Raw genomic sequence first — 24,212 nt, forward strand, 5'->3', positions numbered from 1 at the left:
GTTTGGGAGTTCTGGGGAGGGGGGCTGTCAGGGGGCAGGAGTGGGGAGAGGGATCGGAGCAGTCAGGGGATAGGGAGCAGAGGGGTTTAGATGGGTCGGGAGTTCCGGGGGGGGGGCTGCAGGGGGTGGGGAGTGGTTGGATGGGGCGTGGGAGTCCCAGGGGTCTGTCTGGGGTGGGGGTGTGGATAAGGGTTGGGGCAGTCAGGGTACAGGTAGGGGGTAGAGTCCTAGGGGGCCAGTTAGGTGGGGGGAGGGTCTCAGGAGGGGACAGTCAGGGGACAAGAGGCAGGGAGACTTAGGTAGGGGGTGGAGTCCTGGGGGGCAGTTAGGGGCAGGGGTCCCAGGAGGGGGCAGTCAGGGACAAGGAGCGGCGGGTTGGGATTTCTGAGGGGGGCAATCAGGGGGTGGGAAGTGGGAGGGAGTGGATGGGGGTGGAGCAGGGGCGGGGCTAGAGCGGGGCTCCTCCCCCCCCAGTGTCCTCTTTTTTGCTTGTAGAAATATGGTAACCCTAGATTTGCAGAGTGCAACAGCTCATCACACTCCAACTCGTCCACGTGGACCCCGTTGGGTGCACTACATGTTGCTTAATGCACATCAATGTAGTCCTGTTTGAAACAGAACTATATCAATGCACATTAGCAGGGTCTACACAGGGAAGTTAGAGAACAGCATTCTGGTGCAATGTACAACTCATACCCCATAGTCTGGACTGCGGGCATTGTGTACAGAAGCCCTTAGTTTCCTCCATGAAGCCCCAAGAATAAAGCAGCACAGTGCATGCAGACAGTACCCAAAATGTCTGAATGATGGCAGCAAGGCTGACTTACATAGGTTATGTGACTGAGCATTTATGTTCAACCACTGATTGTTTGAGTTACACACATGAGACATGGAAATCTTCCAATTCTTAACCTGGTTTTCCAATAGAAATTCAGAAAAAAAAATAAGTGCTCTAAATACAGCCAGTATCTGTAGATTTCAGTACATTTAACATTCAGCCCCTCCACCCTGTATCTCAACATTTGCATTGTCAGCATTTGTGCTTTTAGGCAGAATTAGAAAAAACAAAACATCAAAGCAAAATCAGGCTGATTCCAATATTGGTAAACAAAGCAGGATTCATCTGATCCGGTAGGAACTTTTTTATCTCATTTTCTTTAAACAGCAGGGAAGATGCACATTAATATTAAGATGTTTTACTTGCTTTAAAGGCTTCAGTTATGCATCATTTATAAATATTTGAATGCCATAATTGTTTCTACACAAGACTGAGACAGACAGATCCCGCTGGAATCACTGGTGAAGACTTTTACTCCTGGAACCTCATTTCTAATATGTAGAGGCAAATTCATGTCTTTGATCACACCTCAAGTTTGTATGCTAAATCTGTCACATTAGAATAACCTTTTTATTTACTCTTCAAAGAGCTTTTGCCAGGAAAGTGCAGCTGATGGCACACTAGTTGCTGTCTCAGTGCTGTAGCACTGTGTTCAAACCACAGTGCTCTACCCGGAGCTCATTAAATTAGCACTTACATGCATTTTACACAAAGGTAAGAGGTTCAGGATGAGTACTGGGATGTCTGATCTCCCCTTATACATAGATTATTTTTTGCCACTACTCTAGGCATTGCATGAGTGAACTTATTCCTGACATACTGTACAAATAAATGGCTTCTTCCTCTCTCTTATTAAACTGTCACATAACATCTGAGAACCAGGTAATCCACAGCAGAGTATTATGAAATTTAGAAGGCCACGTAGAAACTCTCATAATGGCAAAATTTAAATGTTCATCTTCTACCCACCTACAAATTTCAATTCTGTATAAAAATTATATTCAGCTTTATATGATTATTTCACCCCTCCCCATGTTTAAGGTGCCTCCTTCAGTTCAGTATAGTACTTATGCATTTAACCAGTGTTTAATATATTTGACTATCCAAATCTAATGAAGACTTTAGTATGTATGAGATTGTGCCATCAGGGGTATCTGGATGAATGTGGGGAGACCACATAGTCATAAAGTCCAACAATCCTTTTTAATGCAGCCATAGCCATGACTCGAAAGAATAAGTTATCCAACAAAAGCTGCAGCCATTCCTCTCTCCCCCGAGTTTTACTTTTCATCTCCCTTCCAGAACCCTCTCAGACCACATCTGCTGCAGGTCGGCTAGTGGAGGAGGGAAACCCACTACTCGGGTCCTTGTGTGTGAGTAAGATACAGCAGCAGTTCCTCCTGCACTCGCCACACAGGGTTTGCTCTCTTGCCTCCTGAGGTACACAATTCCACAAAGGGAGCAGGGAAGCAGCAGTCATGTCTCAGAAACCAGCCAGGTTACTACACAACACGCCTGACTTTCTGCCGTGTTTGAGACCCTTTATGTTGCATTGGCAGAAAGGGATTGTAAAAACAATGGATTTAGCCTCTGGGGTGTACCCTAGACCAGTGGTTCTCAAACTAGGGCTGCTGCTTGTTCAGGGAAAGCCCCCGGCGGGATGGGACGGTTTGTTTACCTGCTGCATCTGCAGGTTCAGCCGATCGCGGCTCCCACTGGCCGCGATTCACTGCTCTAGGCCAATGGGGGCAGCAGGAAGCGGCGCGGGCCGAGGGACGTGCTGGCCACCCTTCCTGCAGCCCCCATTGGCCTGAAGCGGCAAACCGCGGCCAGGGGGAGCCGTGATCAGCTGAACCTGCAGATGCGCAGGTAAACAAACCAGCCTGGCCTGCCAGGGGCTTTCCCTGAACAAGCGGCAGCCCTTGTTTGAGAACCACTGCCCTAGACCAGGGATCGGCAATGTTTGGCACGCGGCTCGCCAGGGTAAGCACCCTAGCGGGCCAGGCCAGTTTATTTACCTGTTGATGCGGCAGGTTCGGCCGATCATGGCCCCCCCCGGCCACGGTTCGCCGTCCCGGACCAATGGGGGTGGCGGGAAGCCGCGGCCAGCACATCCCTCACCTGCACTGCTTCCCGCCGCCCCCATTGGCCCAGGACGGCGAACCGCGACCAGTGGGGGCCGCGATTGGCCGAACCTGCCGCATCAACAGGTAAATAAACTGGCCCGGCCCGCTAGGGTGCTTACCCTGGCGAGCCGCGTGCCAAACGTTGCTGACCCCTGCCCTAGACGAAGAGGGATTTCCCAGTTGCCACAGAGCTGTAATAATAGCTCATAGGCCCCAAGGTAGGATGATTTCAGGGGGTGGGGCTTGGCTGGGACACTGTTTTGCTCTGGTTGTTGGACAAGCCCCTTGGGGCCATGGACAGCAAGTGTAAGTCAGTGCAGGCTTGAGGCTCTAAGTTACCCAGGGGACTGTACGGGCGCACAACTAGCCCCAGTATACAGGGAGATACACAGCGGCTTGCTCTTCCTCTTCTCGCACATTACTGTACCAAACAGCACCCAGACAGAATGGAGAACCAGGTCCAGTAAATCTGTGGCAGAGTCAAGAATCTCCAGATTCCTAGTTCAGTGCTGTCTCGACCCCTTACAATTATAAATCACAAATCAGAGAGAAAGAAATCAAGCTGAACACCCAGCAGAGAAAGCAGCACTCAAATGGACAATGGAAAATATTGACATTCATAATTCATCATTTCTGATATAAATTATTATTTGTGTTACGGTAGTGCCAAGGAGCCTCTACGAAGAGCTGGGCCCCATTGTGCTAGGTTCAGTACATACACGTAGCAAGACACAGTTCCTGCTCTGAACAACTTACTTTCTAAAGGGATGAGCAACATACAGGCAGAAGATTGGGAGCTGAGACAAAGAGATATGTAAGTGACTTTTGCAACATCTCAAGGGAAATCTGTGGTAAAGCTAGGAAATACAGATTCTGAGTTCCAATCCAGTGCCTTAACCAAAAAAAATCTTTCCTCACTCTCTATGTATTAGAGATGTAGGCCCAGATCTTCAAAGGCATTTAAGCTCCACCCAATGGGAATTAGGTGCCTAAATACCTTTAAAGATCAGGGATTTAGGGTCTAATCTTGAAAAATGTAGACTGCCTTTATCTTTCCTTGATTTAGAGCTTGATCTCGCTTCCACTGAGGTCAACAGCAAAATACCCATTGACTTCAATGGTGCTAGATGGAAGCTAAACTGAAGGCACTTAGCTTATTGCACTGAGTACCAAACAAGGTCAGCCCCTCAAAGCATAAAGAGGAAGCTCTTATCAGACAATCTTTTGCTTTGAATGGATTGTGAAAATCTACCTCAGTCAGTCTGACTGCTTTTTACCTCACTGAGCAACTAACGGCAGACAAAGGCAGGATCAGCTCTGCTTTAGGGTTGTTCAGAGTTCATTTCTGGATCACCGTGGCTCAGAAAATGAGCTCAGTCTCCCTCACTCAGGGAGACACAATGATCTGCAGTTCATTGTGTCTAGATGGTTTCACAGCTCAGATGCCAACTAAAATGGAAGTGTTGCAGGAACAAGTTTTGGTAGGGCTAACACAGACCAATTTAGGCACTGTGAACTGTGGTCCTCTTGAGGGTGGTTGAATTCCCTTCACTTGTCAAATCATCATCCCAGACCCGCCCTGATTAAAAAATAATGTTTTTAGTCATTAGAGGACCCAGCACCATAACTGGCAGCTTGGACTGGGAGTTTGCTGGAAAAAAAAAAGGCTAGTGAAGTTTATTAGTGTTTTTACAAAGTGCCCTCCCTCTCCCTCTGAATATCTGGCATCACAGGTGAATAATTATGAGGTTCGTATCTTGGCTTGCCACACACTCTCAGGCTCTGCAGGGAGTGTCAGGCCATCAACACTGATGTTTAGTGCAAAGCTGTGAAAACAAACGATCCTAGATTAGTTGGGCTGCTGACCAGGTTATTTAGTGCTAACCACTTTGTGTGCCCTTACATCTCAACCAAACAATTCCCCTTTTCCATTCTTTTATTTGTGCATGCACTTATCAATGAAAACAGTGTTTGCAGGGGAACATTTTATTAAATAGGATGATTCATTTAAGGAGTGTTTCTTAGACTGTGGAATGCCAATGTATTCCCCTTTCTTTAATTAAGAAAGCAAATAACACACAAGACAAATATCAAAGTGTTGGTTATCTAAAATTACTTGATTATTTAAAAAGCAACAGAGGGTCCTGTGGCACCTTTAAGACTAACAGAAGAATTGGGAGCATAAGCTTTCGTGGGTAAGAACCTCACTTCTTCAGATACAAAGAAGTGAGGTTCTTACCCACGAAAGCTTATGCTCCCAATACTTCTGTTAGTCTCAAAGGTGCCACAGGACCCTTTGTTACTTTTTACAGATTCAGGCTAACAGGGCTACCCCTCTGATACTTGATTATTTAAATTAAAAGCCATTCTAGAAATACAGGAGCCTGGTTCTACCACCCTTAGAGTAGTACCTTACTACACCTGTACCATTGATTTCAGTGGGACTACTCATGGAGTAAGGTACTAGTCATTGTGAGTAAGAGCTGGAGAATAGGGCCCATAGTAGGATTTAAAGAGATAGGGTAAGTATTTCAAAGCTGCAACTTTCCCCCTCCAGAAATGTTTTAAAATGAATTGTCAGCCTGGTTTGTCAGTGTTTTGTCTTGATGTACTTGTGGTGAGAGGTAACAGCAGATGAATGAAACTGAACAGTTGTTTCTGGGGTAAAGTCAGAGGGAATTAAAGAGTAACTGTTACCCAGCTTTTATCAAAGGCACCAGGGATCATGTTCCCTTTAGAAGAAACACCAAATTATGTGCTTTGAAAATCACTTTCATATTTTCTTTGACATTTTAGAGCTACAGCATTTTCCAAGGGGTTGTCATTTGTTCCTAAGTGCTGGGATTTAGCATCAACTTTTTATTTAGTGCAGCAGAAAATACTTAGCTTGCCCTTGCTTTGTTGTGAGTGAGCAGAAGCTGTCAAGTGACTAATGCTCCTAGAATTTCACTGAGGTATTTATTCTGTTTTTGTTGCTCTAAGGCTTATGCTTTATTTTTTCTGGGGTGTGTGTTGTATTGTAGGAAGGCAATATTTATTCAGAATTATCTGTGAAAAAGTGGTCTACTGATATCATGATTTACTTGGTCAGACAGTCCCAGTAGGATTGGGATTTGTGATGAATACCACACTGTACAATGGTAGCATTTCTGACAAACCTGACCCAAGATTAATAATTTGCATCTCATCCAAGTGATTGAGTTTAAGATGACTCAGAGAAGAGGAGAGGAAGTAAAATCCTCTCAAAATAAATTTCTCAAACTCTGCACAAGATGGTAGATTTGTCTCTGTACGGAAAAAAAAGAACCCTAGCATGACAAATTGCCAAAAGATCCTCCTGAGATGTGCACTAGCACTAGGAGATCACATTTCATCCTTTCCCCATTTTGCAGCATTAATTTTAATCTCTTGAACAGAATATGCAAACAGGAAAGAGAGATTACTGCAGGAAGAAAGTAGTTAAAGAAAATTCTTGAAATACATTGCAAGGCTCAGTGTTTAGATGTACCAAAACACTCAAGATGAGACCACAGTTTATATATCAATTTAAAAAAATGTTGAATAAAAGACTCCTGCTCGAGGTATAGACTTCAGTTTAAAGACCTGGACCTTTAACAGCACATCCAAAGCCAACAGGAAGCACTGTCTCAGCTCAGCTCAAAACAAGTGCTCAGAGTATGTGTTTGTTGATTATGCCATAACATCACTTCAAACTACTGCTCGTGGGTATGGGGGGAACTGGGGTTGGGTAGGACATACATCTCCTTTCCAAAGTTAGTATTGTCTTAAAGACGAATTTCAGGTTGCAGCCAGCTATACAAGGAAGGGGAAGAGAAGGTGCAAAGAGCCTCTCCCATTCTCCCTTCCTGTTTTGCCCCAAATCAGGCACAATCGCAGCTGGCACTGAGAGGAGTGTGAAAACTTGCATCAATTTAATTAAAAGCATTTGGTTTAAGAGTGTCTTATTTTGTTTTAGCTTAAACTGGTTCCTAACTAACTTCAGATAAATTGAAATAAGCCTCGTATAAACTGAAATGAGGGTGTCCAACCCTTTTTCACCATTTTAACAACATAGGTTTAAAATCACAGCCGAGTTAAACTGTTGCCATTCTGCAAGTAGACAAGGCACGAGATGCTAGAACCTAGGCTCTCCCAAGCCACTAAGTTATGCCTCTTTGTGTTCTAAATGCTTTATACTTTCAAAGGGTGAATATCTGGTTGAGTGCCCCAAGGCATTTTTCTCTGGGGGCTCCTCTAGGGGCAGTACACTTCCTCATGGCCCCAGATCCCAGGCTGTGCCTTAAAGACACACTATAGCCTTGTTTTTAAATTGTAAACTTTCTGTAAATTAGATAATATTCTAAATCTTAACTTGCCCTGAGGATAAGCATGTGCATTCCAAAGTGTTTCTTTCGTTGCAGAATTAAAAATTTAGATTACCAGACTGCGTTAAACAATGAATATTTTATTCTAGCCCACTGGGGAATTTACATGAAATGCAGACATAATCACTTTATTGCAGCCTAATGTAGCTACATGTTAGATTACTTGTACATTGCTTCTCGGGCACAAATTGGCTGCCCACTGAAGCAATGGCTATACCACGTACTCCTCTGGATTCTTACTAGAGCTGGGTGACATTTCTCAGCCCAAGCCTTGTTTTCAGTGACAAATGCAGATTCAGCAACATCAAAACAGTTTGCAAATTAGTGTGAATTTTGCTAAACTGTTCATTTGGGGGAAAAAAATCTGAAAATGCTAAAACATTTTGTTTTGACATTTTTGAAATGAAACATCTTGATTTTTTGGTTTGAAATGACTTTTTGGTTCAAAATTGTCTAATTTTATTACAAAAATTCAAATAATTTGAAAATGGTCAAGACTGAAACCAAACATTTAGATTTTGTGAAAACCAAAAATGTTGTTGGAAAGAAATCATTTTAGGATCAAACTTTTTAATTCATTGACATTTTTTGAAAAATTTCAGGTTTGGTCTGACCCCAAAAGACTTTTTCAAAACTTTTTGAAATTGCCAATGAACTTAAAAATACACTATTCACCTAGGTCTAGCCCTGAAGGCTTGTCCATCAATGACTTATGCATGCTCTGCTTACAGAGCAGAAAAAGGAGGGGCATATTGGGGGTGAAGTCCGGGCTTAAATTTTCATTGAGTATTTCCTGAAGCCCGGCAATTCCCCCACCCGATAAAAACTCCAAGGCCCAGCGGGGGAGGGAGGGCTCAGGACTCTGGGCTTCAGCCGTTGGGCTGGTTGGGAGGCTTCTGCCCTGTGGCGGGGTGGTGGGGTTAAGGGCTTCTGCCCTGCAGAGTGGCAGGGCTCCAAGCTTCAGCTGTGGGGAGGGGTAAATTAGATAATATTCTAAATCTTAACTTGCCCTGAGGATAAGCTGCATGCGGTGGGGCACCAGGGCTTGGGGCTTTAGCCCTGCAGGGTGTGTGTGTGCCGGGGCTCAGGACTTTAGACCTACGGGAGGCGCCGAGGTCCCATGGGTTTGAAAAAATTTACCGGAGCTCCACTCCAGACAGATTCAGCTGAATTTAAGCCCTGGAAAAGGTCATCTCAGGATTCTACTGGCTCCCTAAGCATGTCATTCTGTACAGCTATGTGGAAACCATTTTGTTTGTCTGGAGATTCTCTGCCACAAGACAAGGAGTAGCTCTCCATATTCTCCTTTTCCTACCCCACAGACAGGGACATATCAGTAGCAAATTGCTACTCTATCCCCACCACACTGGCTTAAATGGGCTAGCTAGCAGAATGGGAGGATGAGGAGTGGAGGTGAGACTCCTCCCACATCCCACCCTCCTGCTCAGAGAAATTAAGGAGTGCAGAGTATATCCTTAATCCTTCATGTCCAGACTCAAGGTCTCAGGGAAGCCACACAGACATGCATAGAGGGTTCCCTTTACTCCCTTTGCACATGTGCAGCCCAACTCACAATCTACACACTGATTATTTGTATTAGTTCTCAGTCTGTTACCTGACATTGATGCAATCAGAAATGTCAGCTGAAGAGAGTTTATGTATATGCCAGTAACTGGCTCATCTCATGTTAGTACTACTTGTGATTTCTCAAAGCCCCTGAAATCTTGGAGGAGCTGTGCCCACTTCAAGGAAAGTATGTGAAAGGAATTTCCCTCTCCCTCCTCCCCATTCCTGCCTTCAAAAGTTCCCGGGACCAAAACCAGAATTATACCAAAATGCATTTTTCATAGCAGTGAGCAAAATCATGCTTCTCAGTGGCAGAACTGTGTGTGCAGAGGAAGAAGATGTGTTTGGCCAAGTAAGGTGGCTAGAGGCGTTAGGGCTGTGTAAGGCATATCTCCAAAATGCCTTCTCTGCTTTGCATCAAACACTGCTGAAAATTCTCTTCTGCCAGAGGAGCATGCATGAAACATTTTCAGGGAGATTGACTCAGGTTTGGTGACTTGTGTGTGTGTGTAAATCACGCTTAAAACAGAGAGCATGCCACCTGAACAGAGGAGAGTCGGCTGTCTTGCCATAATGAAGTAGTTCTGGACAATAAGGAATGCAGTCTCATATAGCCAGTGTACTCTGATACAAGTTTGTTTAGAATTACCTTTAAATTATGGTGCACTTCACAAAAACATAGCTGTGAACATTTCAGAATGCAGTCATCAAGCGACTTCTTATGTTTGCCAAGAAAAATAGGCAATTATGAACATTATGTCCAACTATGCATCATATGTGCTCCAATCAAAACCATTTAAATGCAGTCAAGCATTGCTTTCACACATAAAACCCTAGCCCATGCTTGATTATAACTCAGCATACCAGGTATGTAGCCTAGGATGTTGGCCAATAACAATATTCCATTGTCTAAGAATTTTAATCCATGCACCCATATTTATAAATGCCACAATTTTGATTGAAAAAGATTACAATTATCAAAACCCTTGCTGCTTTCACAAGTCTGCCCAAATCTATAAAAGCTTTTTGAAATGAAAAACAAACAAACACATAAAAGTGGATTAAAAGGGTTACCGTTAAAAGTTGTAGGTTCACAATTGGGCCTACAATGGAGTACTTTAAAATTATTATATGGGAAATGTTATTTCTAGTCTTAAAAAAATTGCTTCCTCACAGATACATTTATAAAAGCATATAGCCACTTTTTGGGGGCTCACAAAAACCTTGTGTTATATTCCTACTACTGGCTCTGCAATGGTACCGGTAACTTTCTAGCAAAGATGCTTGTCACTTACCCTTTCTCTAGTAGGGGCATTTTTAGAAAATGTCCCACTTTTGCTAACAATTCAGCTCCACCAGCATCAGTAGCACTGGAAGCCCCAGTGCAGAAGTGCTGCTAGTATTTTTAAACCCGGCTGATTAGAATTGCTCACAGCACAGCTGTATGACATGGTGTTTACAACACTGGCGGTCCATCTGCACTAGGACACTCAACATTGCAACAGCTGGTGGAGCTGAACCAATGTTAGCAATAGCAGGAGATTTTAGAAATAAGGCTATAATCTGAGAATTCTTCTGATTAACAATCAATGATGCTATTTTATTGCTGCAATAGTGTATCATTCAAGAGAATAGCCACTAATTTAGCCTTCTAGTGGTATGTAATTCAAGGGGTATATTCATCAGTATTTGCTTTCCAAATTAAAACAAAACACAAACAAACAAAAAAACTTAGCTTATTATATGCACAACATGATTGGACATTTATATCCAAAATACTTTGATATCTGTATTTTCAATAACTGGAATACAAAAGGAAAATCCTACCCATGCTATATAAGGGAGGAAAGTGGTGCTGAGAAGTCCAAGTAGGTCAAGATGGCTCAGGATGGAATGGTATGCTGTGTAGTGTACCTTAATACTACTTCAAAAAGCAGAGATGATGTTGGGTCACGTGCCCCCACCCCAGATTTGCTGCTTGGCTTATACTGAGCACGCTCACACAGACTGAGCATGCTCAGTAACTCTGCAGAAGCTGGCTGCCCTCACTGTGCCCCCCGGTTCTGGCAGGCATGGCTCGTCTCTGCCAGAAGGTACAGTATAGCCATCTAGCAGCCATGCAGGGAACGGAAACCCACCTTTCTGAACCCTGCCTCTGCCCTCCCCCAAAGGTTACAAAACCATGCCCTCCTGGAGTGCTTGCGTGGAGTGTTAGCCTGATCCCTTTTTAGTACTAAAAGCTGAATCCTGTAAAGTGCTAAGCATTCTGATTCTGTACAATACTTATGCATGTACTTAATTAACTGTAAGCAAATGAAGTCTGCTGCTGACTTCAGCAGATGCATTCTCTAGGGTGACCAGACAGCAAGTGTGAAAAATCGGGATGGGTGTGAGGGGGTAATAGGAGCCTATATAAGAAAAAGACCCCCAAATCAGGACTATCCTATAAAATGGGGACATCTGGTCAACCTAGCACTCTCATGGTTATAGTTAAGTGCATGCTTAAGGGCTTTGCAAGATTGGAGCCAGAATGCGCAGCATCTTACAGGATCAAGCCCTGAATATTCACCTTCACCTTAGTCTATCCGAATCTACTGCTAGTACATATGCCTAATGCTGTGTAGGATTTTTTCTGAACTTTTTTTTTACAACAGCAGTGCATTTGTGCCAAAATTAGAGCTGTATGACATTTTTTGGACAAATGGTTTATTCACAGAAAAATGCAGCTTTAGTTAATCCCAAAAAATGTTTTATTCATTTCAATTTGCCAAAAAAATTCAGAATTGTTGGATTCTATTTCACCTGAATAAATTGTTTTTGGCAATTTTTTGAAACTGCCAGTGAACCCAAAAAATCAGTTATTCACTCCACTGTAGTCAAATTATTCTTTTACACGTGCAATATTACTACCAGACATGCCAGGTGGACTATATAGATATACACATAGATTTTTTTAGCATAAAGCCCACTGCATGACTGAAAAATAAGATGTTATCCCCTGTGATGGGGTGGACTAGGTCTGGAGGCCCCCTGCTGGATGCCTTGTGACCCTGCCTCACCCCACCCCAGAAAAGAGCAGAGGAGAAGTCCTCCAGGTAGCCTAGAGTGGCTGCAGGGGAGAAGCCAATTAGAGGGGCTGCTGGAATGACCAGTCAGGGGCCAGAAGGGCAATATAAAAGGAAGCAGCAGCGATGAAGTGGCTAGTTGTTGCCTGGAGCTTGAAGAGGGAGGACAAGACAGGACTATGGACAGGTCACTGTGGTCAGGCTGAGCCCAGAACCTAGCCAGACCAGGTGAGGGTATTGTGATGGGCCCTTGCTGGTCTGGTTGAAGATTGAGCCCAGGAAGGGCTGCTGAAAGGACACCAACTGAGCTGGGTCCCTGTTGGATGGTTAAAGAAGGTAGTGCTTCCGGGGAGGAAGCCTTGGTGCCACAGCCCCATACCAGGGCTGTGAGTAAGAACTAGAGGCTGTATACCCTGGAAGGGAGGATAGTTCTTTTGGCAGGTCTTCAGGATACACTATCAGCTGGGAGGGGAGGGGGCATGTGATGCTGCATGGAATCTGGGGGACACTTGAGGGTATTATGAATATCAATATTGTAAAATTGCAATGAGTTGTGCCAGATATGCCATGTAAGATATCTGCAAAAAAATGTTATAATTTGCCAAATATGATAATCTCATTTGTGTTTGTATCACCTTTGTATTTTGGATTATACATATATATGTCTGTATTACAAAACATGTGCTATGCTTCTGGGTGACACCCCCAGACAGTTTGGCCTCAGCACTGCCAAGCCCATTAAGGACCATCAGCTACACAACCGACCCATTGAGAGAAGGCAGAGGATACAGCTTATGACTCAGCCAGGCATGCATGGGCATGCCAATGGACAGAAAAGGTTTCCAAGCCATGTGCTGGGCAGCTTGTGCTAGAAACAAAGGAAGCACAGGCCGCATGGCAAAAGATTATAAAAGGCAGCTGCATCTTCTCCATTTTGTCTTTAATCCTGCTTCTTACCTCTGGAGTAAACTTTCTACAAATGAAGCTCTGAACAAAGGACTGAATGACCCATCCAAGCTGTGGGCGTGTTCCAAAGGGACTTTCAAGCCAACAAACTCACCAATACTGCTAGGAACCTCATGAACTTTGAATCTTTGTATGTATGTGACTGCTTTACCATTTAGCAACTCTCTTCTTGTTCTTTCTTTATAATAAACCTTTAGTTTTAGAAACTAAAGGATTGGCTGGCAGCATGGTATTTTGGATAAGATCCAAACCTATATTGACCTGGTAATGTGGCTGACCCTTTGGGGTCAGAAGAACATGTTGTATATGTGAGTAGAGTTTTTTAAATAACGTCTCACTGTACTGGACCTAAGTGATTGGGAGCCAGAGAACTGGAATGCAATAAAGGGGGCTGTGTGATTTCTTTTTGCTTCTTGATAACCAGTGTGAGGTATCAGAAGCACAGTTTGTGACTACTTGGGAGGTTTAACTTCAGTGTTACTCCCAAGACTGGTGTGTATCTGATCTCCCTTTTGGAGCCTGCCCTGAGCTTGGCATTTCCAGTGAGGGTTGCCCCAAGCACAGGGCGCTTGTGAGAGGCGAGTGCCACCCCATTGTAAAAATTGAAAGAAAAGCAGGCGCACACCCAATCAGAAAGGGGGTGCCTGTGAGGGGGGGGTGCTGCCCCATTCAAAATTGAGTGATAGCAGGCATATATTGGCCAGAGAGGGGGCACTTGAGAGGTGGCTTCCGGCCCCAGTATAATCCCCCTGTGTGATTAACGAGGGGATAGGGCTGACCTAGGAGAGAAGACCTTAAAAAACGGAGGCTAAGTGACCAAAGGGAGCTAGCAAACAGGGGACTTCAAATAGGGGAGTTTGTAACAGGGAGTCATAATATAATCACTATGGTTAGAAAGGGCTGCATCATCAGGGCCAACACTGCTCCTGTGCCTGTATCCAGCTAGACAACCTAACCATGGATACCTCTGCCTCTCCCTGGTGTGGATTTGCAGAGACTGTGGCCTGCATTTCCCACTCACAGAAAGCCGGCTGGGGGGGACAATCCAGTGTGAAAGGTGCCTGTTGGTGGAATGTCTCAGGAAGGAGGTGGGAGAGCTACAGGAGCAGGTGGCTAGGCTAAGGATCATCTGTGCCCTCAAGGAATTTATTGAATATTCATATAGAGATGTCCAAGGCTGAGAAAGGTATCCAGCTACAGAGGACCGCTGTCATACCATGGAGAAAGGAGGATATGGCTCTGTCACTGGGAGGACACTGGCTGCTGGTTACTTCTGGTAGCAGGCAGTGCTCCACCCCTACTCCCACCCACCCACCATGGTGACGAAGAACCATTATAGTGCCCTGGCAATGAGCGATGTGGAATCGCTCCCAAAGGTGGAGGAGGAGAAGCCATGTACTCCCAAGGCTGGGAGGATCACAGCCACCACTCCCAGGAGGAAACACAAGGTAGTGGTGCTTGGTGGCTCTTTTCTGAGGGGGATGGAGGCACCCATCTTTCACCATGACATGGCATCCCAGGAGATATGCTGCTTGCCATGGCCCGTATCTGAGAGTTAGAGGGATGTCAAGGATCATCCTGCCCTCTGACTACTGCCCCATGTGGGCACTAATGATACTGCGAGGTATGACCCTGAGCAGATCATAAGTGACTACAGGGCTCTGGGAGTATGGATGAAGGAGTTGGGAGCACAGGTGGTGATCTCTTCGATCCTTCCAGTCAAGGGTAGGGGCCCAGGCAGAGACAGATGCATCCTGCAGGTGAATGCCTGGCGGTGAGGATGGTGTCACCAGAAGGTTTCGGCATCCTTGACCATGGGATGCTGTTCCAGGAAGAAGGACTGCTAAGCAGAGATGGGGTCCACCTAGCAAGGAAGGGGAAGAGCATATTTGGATACAAAGTGGCTAATCTAGTGCGGAAGGCTTTAAACTAGGTTTGACGGGGCAGGTGAGAAAAGCCCACAGGTAAATCAAAAACAGGGAGACCTGGTAGAAGGGTTGGAATCTGGGAGGAGGATGGGCCATTATAGCAGGGATGAGAGACAAGAGCAAATATAGGGGGGAAATCAAATAAGTATCTTAGATGTCTGTATACAAATGTGAGAAGTATGGGGAATAATGAGGAAGAACTTGAAATGCTAGTTAATAAACACAGTTATGACACAGCTGGCATCACAGAGACTTGGTGGGATAATATGCATGACTGTAATATTGGTATACAAGGATACTGCTTGCTCAGGAAGGACAGGCAGGGAAAAAAGGGAGGAGGTGTCTTGTATATTAAAAATGTACTGAGCCTGAGATGGAAATAGGAGACAGACTTGTTGAAAATCTCTTAGTAAGGATAAAAGGAGTAAAAAATAAGGGTGATGTTATGGTAGGGGTCTACTACAAACCACCTAACCAGGAAGATGTGGCTTTTTTTTTAAACAACTCACAAAATCATCCAAAGCACAGGACTTGTGATGATGGGGGACTTCAGATACCCAGACATCTGTTAGAAAAATAACACAGCAGGGCACAGATTATCCCACAAGTTCTTGAAATGTATTGGAGACAATTTTTTATTTCAGAAGGTGGAGAAAGCTACTAGGGGAGAGGATGTTCTAAATTTGTTTTTGACAAATAGGGAGGAACTGGTTGAGAATTTGATAGTGGAAGGTGACTTAGGTGAAAGTGATCATGAAATGGTAGAGTTCATGATTCTAAGGAATGGTAGGAGGGAAAGTAACACAATGAAGACAATGGCTTTCAAGAAGGCAGACTTTAGTAAACTCAGGGAGCTGGTAGGTAAGATCCCATGAGAAGCAAGTCTAAGGGGAAAAACTGTTCAGAGAGTTGGCAGTGTTTCAAAGAGACATTATTAAGGGCACAAAAGCAAACTATCCCACTGCAAAGGAAAGATAAGAAGTATGGCAAAAGACTACTCTGGCTTAACCAGGAGATCTTCAATTATCTGAAACTCAAAAAAGAGTCCTACAAAAAGTGGAAACTAGGTCAAATTACAAAGGTTGACTATAAACAAATAACACAAGTATGTAGGAACAAAATTAGAAAGGCCAAGGCACAAAACAAGATTAAACTAGCTAGAGACATAAAGGGTAAAAAGAAAATAGTGAACAAATGCATTAGAAGCAAGAGAGAGACCAAGATCAGGGTGGGCCTGTTACCCAATGGGGGTGAGGGAGTGGAGATTACAGAAATAGTAGAAAATGTGGAAATAACAGAAGTGCTAAATTACTTTTTTTGTTTCAGTTTTCACCAAAAAGGTTAGTAGCGATTGGACGTCTAACATAGGTTTTTATTTTTTAATTGCACATATGATCTAAAATAGGAAAAAGATGGGCTAGTCTGAGCTGTCATTTAATGACCAGGCATTCCAGGAATCTTTGAGAGATGGTTACACAGAAAGATGTGTACAATAGCTGATAGAAAAGGTATTTTAGCAGATATTATCACAGGCAAGGTTGCACAGAGATAGCTGGTTTTTGTTTTATTACACTTAGGTTTGGAATATAGCTGCCAGAAACAGGAATGCTTCCTTTCATTTAGTCTGATTTATCATTACAAGAACTAACAGGGCTCCTTCATAAAATACTAGGGTGCAGCTTTGGCATGAATCCAACATTAGCTATACAATTTGGTTTATATCACCTAATACTAACAACACAATGCTTTACATTTTTCAGAGCCTTGTACAAGCATTCAGGAATTACTTCTCACAACATAAACTAGCTAAGGAATATTATCCCTGTTTTACAGATGGGGAACAGAGAGACTAAGGGCCAGATTTGTTAAGCTATTTAGGTGCCTAAAGATGCAGATAGGCACCTAAGGGAGTTAGTTTTGAGGATCAGAGCTATAGTTGCTTTTCAAAAATCCCATTAGACACCTCTCTGCATCTTTTAGCTGCCTAAATACCTTTAAAAATCTGACCATAAGAGATTTTCCCACAGTGAATTGGTGGTAGTTCTGGAATTAGTAAAGAGAAATTGGTGGCTATATGCTTAATCCATATTGTTTCTGTGTTTGGATATTATGTGTGCTGCTGCAACACATTAATAATATAAATTAATACATTATTGTTACTTTATGTGGTCTGTCTTAATAGTATTTATTTTCTAGACCCTACCCCCAAAATTAACCCTAATAGGATCATAATATTTCTGTTAAGTCTTGCATTTAGGATCTTACTGTGCAATAAAATTTTCTAAACTTCAGATAAAAAGTTTCACACTTATTTTTGGAATCATGTTTGAAAGTATTTTAAGCTTTCCAAGAGTTTTTTAAAAAGGATAGGCATTCACCTGAGTCCTCTGCTCAGCACTGTATATTTGTGAACAGAGAACAATATGAACTGCAAACTGAACTGTGAGCCTTACAGTAACTTAGGGAGCACAAACTAGAAACAACATGAAAAACAAAGCAACAGTTTTACTTGCACCTTGTGTGTAATTGTATTTCAACTCTGAATTTTTCAAAGGTTGAATATTATTCCTTTTGAGTCTTAACCACATTGCATCCCTTGCCTTATTTCTTCTCTTCAACAAATGTCAAGTGGAAGTTGCATAGAGCTGAGAGTGAATATTCTCCTGAGAGCACCCATCTTCAATAAGTGGAACTCCAGATCATATAATGCCACAGGCATAAAAGCAGTTGAAAAAGCAAGTTCAATCTGAACACTTAATCATTTTCTTTAGAAAAATGAATACGAAAGTTGAAGTAAGGACTTAACTGAAGTCGTCATGCTTTTATAAAGCATACTTTATTTTTTAATGGTGCTGCATTTACAGTCAAATTAAATCTGTGTCACTGGTTTCACTTTTTAAAACTTTGTTTCCTTTCCCCAGATTTGGCATTTTTATATACATAGGCCAGGCCAAATTTGCACTCTATTTTTGAAAATTACAGTCTATCGAGTAAACAGTGAATTCAAACAAAAATTTTCCTATCAGCAAGAGTTATTTAAGCACTGGGAGCCTGACTTGGGTCTTTCTCACACTGATGTATCTGCACTGATTCCAAGGGAGCTACCCCTGACCGATACTAGTGTAAGAGCAGAGAATCAGGCCCTGTCTTGTAACGTTGATGTATAGGGTGCAGTGTGCACATGACAACTGCAACTGTGAAAACTAAAAACACCCACACAATTTCAAAGCTCAGTCAGGTTTATGGAAAGGTAACTCAAGTCTTTGAATTTTCAAGCAAATTTATCACTAATTTTGAGTGAACCCAGACTGATTTATTGTTGCACGTGTCTGACATGTAACCAGCTGAAATTCTGCTGTTTTTAACTGTAACTTGCTTTGTGTTAATTTGATTTGTTGAACCTGAAACCCAAAGTGAGTGTCATGAGGTGGAACCCCACAAAAATTGAAACCAAAGTAACCCTTATGGAACCCTGAGGATGGAAATTGCTGAGTTTTTCACAGTCTTAGATACAACTCAATCACCTTCTTAATCCTAGTCTCCTAAATCTGGCAGTTCTCATTCAGAGTAAAACTTCTGTTGGTTTCACTGGGAGTTTTAAGTGAGTAAAGTCTGCAGGATTTAACTCTTACGCCTTTGCAGTGGTGAGACAGAAGGGCAATATTTATCCCATCCCTTTGTTGCACAAAAGGTTCCCTCTGGGGAATATTTCCAGGGTATCAGGTCTCCCCAAGAGGTGCAGAGTTAGCATACCTACCTCTGTCTGCCCCGCTTCACCTCCCATGATGACTAAGAACAAAAAGATTCCAGAGAAGGAAGCCTGGCCAGGGCACTTCTCCTCCCTGTCTAATCTTGGGTAGTCAACATCCATAGTATGGGAGTGTGACACTGAACTCCATGACAACCTGTAGCTAAGGGAGGTGCATTGTCACTGTCTCCTTAGTCCTTGTGCCTTGCTCAGCATGAACTGGGGCCTTAGTAGTATTTAACAGTGGTTTAAATAATTTAAACTAACTTTGCTTTGAAAAACATATCAAAATAAAACTCCTCTGCCAAACTTGGCATCTGTTGTGACAACTTTCATATCAACCTTCAGCTTGATGTCCTTAACTCAAGTGGCTCTATAAAAGACACGAGTGAATACTCTCAATATGGAGTCTCTTGTTTCCTGTCATCTGGAGTATGAGTTTTATTGTTCTAGGTGATTGCTTTTGCTGTTTAGCTTGAAATAGAGTTCTTGTAATTGTACTGTTTACTTCTCTGGAGGAGCCAGTTTGCTTTCTGTTCTCTTGTGGAACATAATGAATTTCTTCATGAAAGGCGAGGTGTTGCATAGAAAAGACCTCCTTATGGGTCAAATTCGTGTGCAGGTTCAGCTCGTCAGCCTCAATACACAGGAGCATCCAGGCATTGGGCCCAAGAGGCAGCCAAGGTCTGGGGGGAAAGTACTGCAAATCATTTAACTGCTAAATCATTTATTTCTTACTGAAAATAAACAGCGTCTATGACCCTCTATTTTTGGTGACAGAAATAGCAAAGAGTTAAAATATATCTGAGCTGGCACTAATTCACTTATATAAAGAGTTAGTTAACAAATTTCATGGTCTTTCAGAGGGTGAACAGAGAGAGAACAAAATGGGAATGGACCACGGATTACTTGAATTGTGTCTTTTATGTTGCCAAGGAATTCCTTTCTTAGGGCAATGGACAGGACTATTTAAAAATCAAAAACATACACACACACACACAACCATGCACAGTTTTCTTTCCTTAATCCATATGTGTCTGATTTTTTAAAAAAATATTTGTTTTATTGATTTTTTTTCACTTAAGATATTACAAACCATAAAAAGCATATAGCATGGCATCTGGTGCATTACAAATATATCAGTCTTTCTCTTATTCCAGAAATCTCATAAAGAATATTGTCTATCTATTGGTCTTTCAAAGTCCAGAGTCTAAAGCAGCAGTTCTTTATCTCTGGATATCCCTTTTTACCCCACATTCCACTAGTGGGGGGCTAAGGAGTTGGAGAATAGTGCTGGCAATTATGTTCTGAGCTGGGTTTTAATTCTTTGTATAGAAATGCCTTCATTATTTCTTAAATGTGCTTTGCTCATTACAAATAATGGGATTTGTGCTCCTAAATCCCTTAGACACTTTTGAAAATCTCCTCCTGAGTCCAACTGACAGACATTTTTATTTATTTTGATTTAGAGTAAATAAAAAGTGTTTTCCCCCAAGCTTTGACCACCTTGCCAGTTATTTAAAATTATAAAACCAACATACAGCACAACCAGGGCATCCCTCTTACTAATCCTCAGTATATTATGCAATACTGTCATCCCAAACCTCAGTCCATTTACCGTCTTCAAATGACACTCAGCACAATGGGTCCTTGTTGCAAGCTCTGAAAGACAGAAATCTGGGCTATTTCAGACCAGGTATGGGATGACATGCCTGCCAGCAGCCCTCTCTCTCTTATAATGCTAGGGGAATCTAGAATTAGTAGCACCACTAATTGCAATGGCAGTAGCGTATTACCCAGAGACAGTCAGTGAAAAAGTCACAATCCACCAGGCAAGTATTTTTGGAAGTATTTTTCATGATTACACTGGAAAGATCACTAGGGTTAAGTAGACTTCTGTGCACCCAGAATTGCAGTCCTTATGTCAATAAAACTCTCATTGTCTGTAATGGGAGTGTTGCTGGCACAAGGAGTGTATGACTGAGCTCATACTGGGCTCTGGGAGCACAGGCAAGCTTAATTTTGGCATTTCTTACCTTCTGACTTTGCAAACCAATGGTCTCTGTGTAACTACCTAGGTTTTTAAAAAGCAAACTGAAAAAAAAAAAAGTCCAGAAATTCTGTCATGGGGCATCATATTGACACAATTGTTTTGGTATAGGTTGGAACCTTTAGATCCACCACACTGACCTTTGCCATTCAAGGTAATGGAGTAATTGATGGAGGACAACAGCCTACTATTTCTATGTGGACCCGCACTGGAGGGAGATGTAACACTTTGCCCATGGGGTTTCACAGATATTTGCTGACAAATGGTGAGGAATCTTGGGTTCCATTTTGGGTTCAGAAAGGGAGTGAATTGAGGGGGGCACAGATTTCTCAGCACATTTCCCCCTAAGCTTGACAGCTTCTTCCCCATCCTCTCCAACCTGTACCAATCCCATCCCTTCCTCCTACCCCAGATTTCTTGTCCTGGTCTCATTCTCCTTTGTCTCCCTAGTCCCACACTCTACTCCTTAGGCTTCTCCTCCCAGTCTTCTTGGCCAGTCATTCCTAGTCTCCCCCTCTGCACTCACTGTCTAAGTCCTGATCTTCCTGGCCACTCCCAATCTTTCCTACACCTTGCCCCAGTCTCCTTCCCCAGCCAGTTGCAGTTCCCCTTCCCAGTTCTTCATCAGATTTCTTTCCCTTCTCCCCCTTCTCCATTGGCTGACGTCCCAGTCTCCCTCCCCAGTTTTCATCCAATCTCATTCTCTCCCCACATCCTTGTCTCAGTCTCCCCAGTCCTTGGATCCTCATCCCAGTCTCTTTGCCCAGTCCATCCAAATTCTCCCCCATACTCCAACATCTTGTCAGATCAGTCTTTTCACAGGTATAGCAAGGGGTACATCCCTGACTTAAAGGCCATCCTCCACTATATTTCAAGTCCCTGATCCAAAGCATAGGGACGCAAGAACTTTTCAAAAGAAAGGTTAACATTTGTTAACACGGGTAAAGCAACGTATTTTTCTCTAGCCTCATTCTTGAAAATATTTGAACTGTTTTGCCTGGAATTTTCTAACCATGCCCCGCAAAACAGCCTGAGGCAGATGCACATCATAGAAACTTCAGCCTTAACAGTTCAAGTTTGTCAAAGATATAAACGACTTAAACAGGGTCTAAAAATGGGAAGTGTTGGTAAACTTTAATAAGTAATGCAACTAGCCTTGCCTGTAATGTATGCATGTATTTGGATGAAGGGAGGGAGGAGAGGATCTGGGAGGAGAGAGGTTGCTTTATTTGTGGGTTTGAAAAAGCTACAGAATAAATGTAAAGCCCAAATTTCCAGCCCGCAAGCCTTAAAAAAGCAAGCAACATTTGGTACTCTGTATCTGTGGGTCAAGAACTTTAATTTTACCATGCTATCTTTCATTATACAATCTGGACAGCAGTTGCCTTTAGGTTGGGGTCCAAACTGATAAGGGCCTTTTTATCACTACATACTACATCAAGCATAGTTTGTAAGAGATAGTCATCTGCTGTACCAACCTGCCTCTTCTCGTTGGAGTTCCCTCCAGGGAACAGATACCAGAAACTTTACATTTAGGAAACTTAAAAGAAAGACTGCTGGTAAATGTAATGGTATAAGTGGTATTTAAAGTAATATAATACCTAAATCAGCTTATAGCCTCACTGCTATTTTAGTATGCTAGTGGAATAGGTGAACCACTTGCTCTTGACTTGTACCTTGTCTGTAATGATGTTATGCATAATGCAGCAAATAGAATTCTTCATTCCTAAGCAGAGGAAGAGACGTGCTTTTTACAACTCATCTCTTATGGATCAAAGCAAACCTGAAACTTGCCTTATCACGTAAGGTGGGTTAGTGTCCTTGAGCTTTCTAGTACATTTACACATGATTATCCCACATTCTTTGTTACATTTTGTTAACTTAAATTGCACATGTTTATATATTATGCAGGCTCCATTTCTGCTATTACAGTGAGATGTTTTATGTTTCTGATACAAAGATATATGTAGAAATGATTAAAAATCTGTAAATAGTTGCTTTGGGCTAAAATTTGGTACATACAATCTCAGCTCAGGAATATTCCAATTAAAAAATAACAGCTTGAAAATAATCCCTTTATAAGTGTAGCCATCATTGTTTAATTCTTATTTCCCCTGCCAAAGCTGATGCTTTAAAATGCCTTTTTGTATTCATACAGTATAACTGAAAAATAGCTTTGATTAAAGGCTGAAATTTGGCAAATGATGAATCCATGCCGTGGTCATATAGTTAAAATAGATGAGGTAGTATTGTTTGTTCTACACACATTTTTACTGATTTATTTTATACTTTCTTTCAAAATAAGTGAAGTGCAAGGCATGTGGCCAAGAGGCTAACTTCCTTTTAATGCTAATCAATCACAGACATAATTATGATATTTTCAAAAAACAAGCTAAAGGTGAAGTGCTCTGAGAGTGCCACCAAAAGATGTTCCTATCTGGTACAGTATGTGTCTGGACTGCATTGCTTGACTCATTTAAATTTCAGGCTTTTTAGGAAAAGCATGTGCCCCCTCTTGGTTTTTTTATCTTACCAAGCACTTGGATGGTACCTATCAAATAATAATAATTATAATAGAAATAATAGAATAGTAACTGCTGTGTCTGGAGTCACAGAGAACCAAAGCCATGGCTGGAAGTGGATGTTCTGTGCAATGGTCAGGTGTATGGCCTCCTAACTGCATGGAGACATAGTAAACAAGAGGTATCCCAGTCATATTCTGGCAGAACTGGAAATATCACCATGTAGCAGCACCCTTCCTTGTGATATTTAGACCCTACCTCTATTATTGGAGGAGAGTTAAACTGACTTAGTGGTTGTACTGCTATTGGTTTCCTTGATCGCAACTCTGGAGCTTGCAGATGGTTCCCTAGTTCAATGCCTCTCCAAAAGCCACAGAGCCCTAATTTTCAGAGATGCCGCAGAGGGGTTGCTGGGACCTTAATGTGATGGGAGAGGGAAGACAAGCACATTGTGTTGTCTCTGTCTCCCTACATCAGTTTTCAGGCCACTTTTGTGGGATTAGATCATTTGCTTCTCTGTGCAGCGTGGAACAAAAGATGAGTTTTTGGCCAAAATATTAAAGTTAAATATAAAATTTTGCTTTATGAACTGTTTACCAAGAGATCTTTTCTCTGTCTGTTAGACCATGGCAAATGAGATTTTATGCCTGGGGGCTTATGGCAGGATGCTTTCAGTAGAAGGTGTTTGAATCTTGAACTAGTGCCTCTTCAGGCAAGCGCCTGTATTTGCTGAACCTCAGAGAACTCCCTCCAAAGCTCAGACACTTATTGAAATACACCAATGTACTGTATAGGGCCTAAGCCTCAGTTAAGTCCCACTTGTGTCCTATTTTGGATTTGAATTTCACATTTAAGGATTAAATTATCATTTGAAGGGAATCCAAATTTTTGGCTGATACTGTGTTATCCATTTAGCGCTCTCTGTACATATAACTGTTTGTTTTTATTATGAATTGGACATTCACCTAAAATAGGTTTGAGTACATTTTTAGTACAAAATTGAAAGAATACATACATA

This window comes from Trachemys scripta, chromosome 1 (genome assembly GCF_013100865.1).
Source record: "Trachemys scripta elegans isolate TJP31775 chromosome 1, CAS_Tse_1.0, whole genome shotgun sequence".
In the NCBI taxonomy this organism is placed as follows: domain Eukaryota; kingdom Metazoa; phylum Chordata; order Testudines; family Emydidae; genus Trachemys; species Trachemys scripta.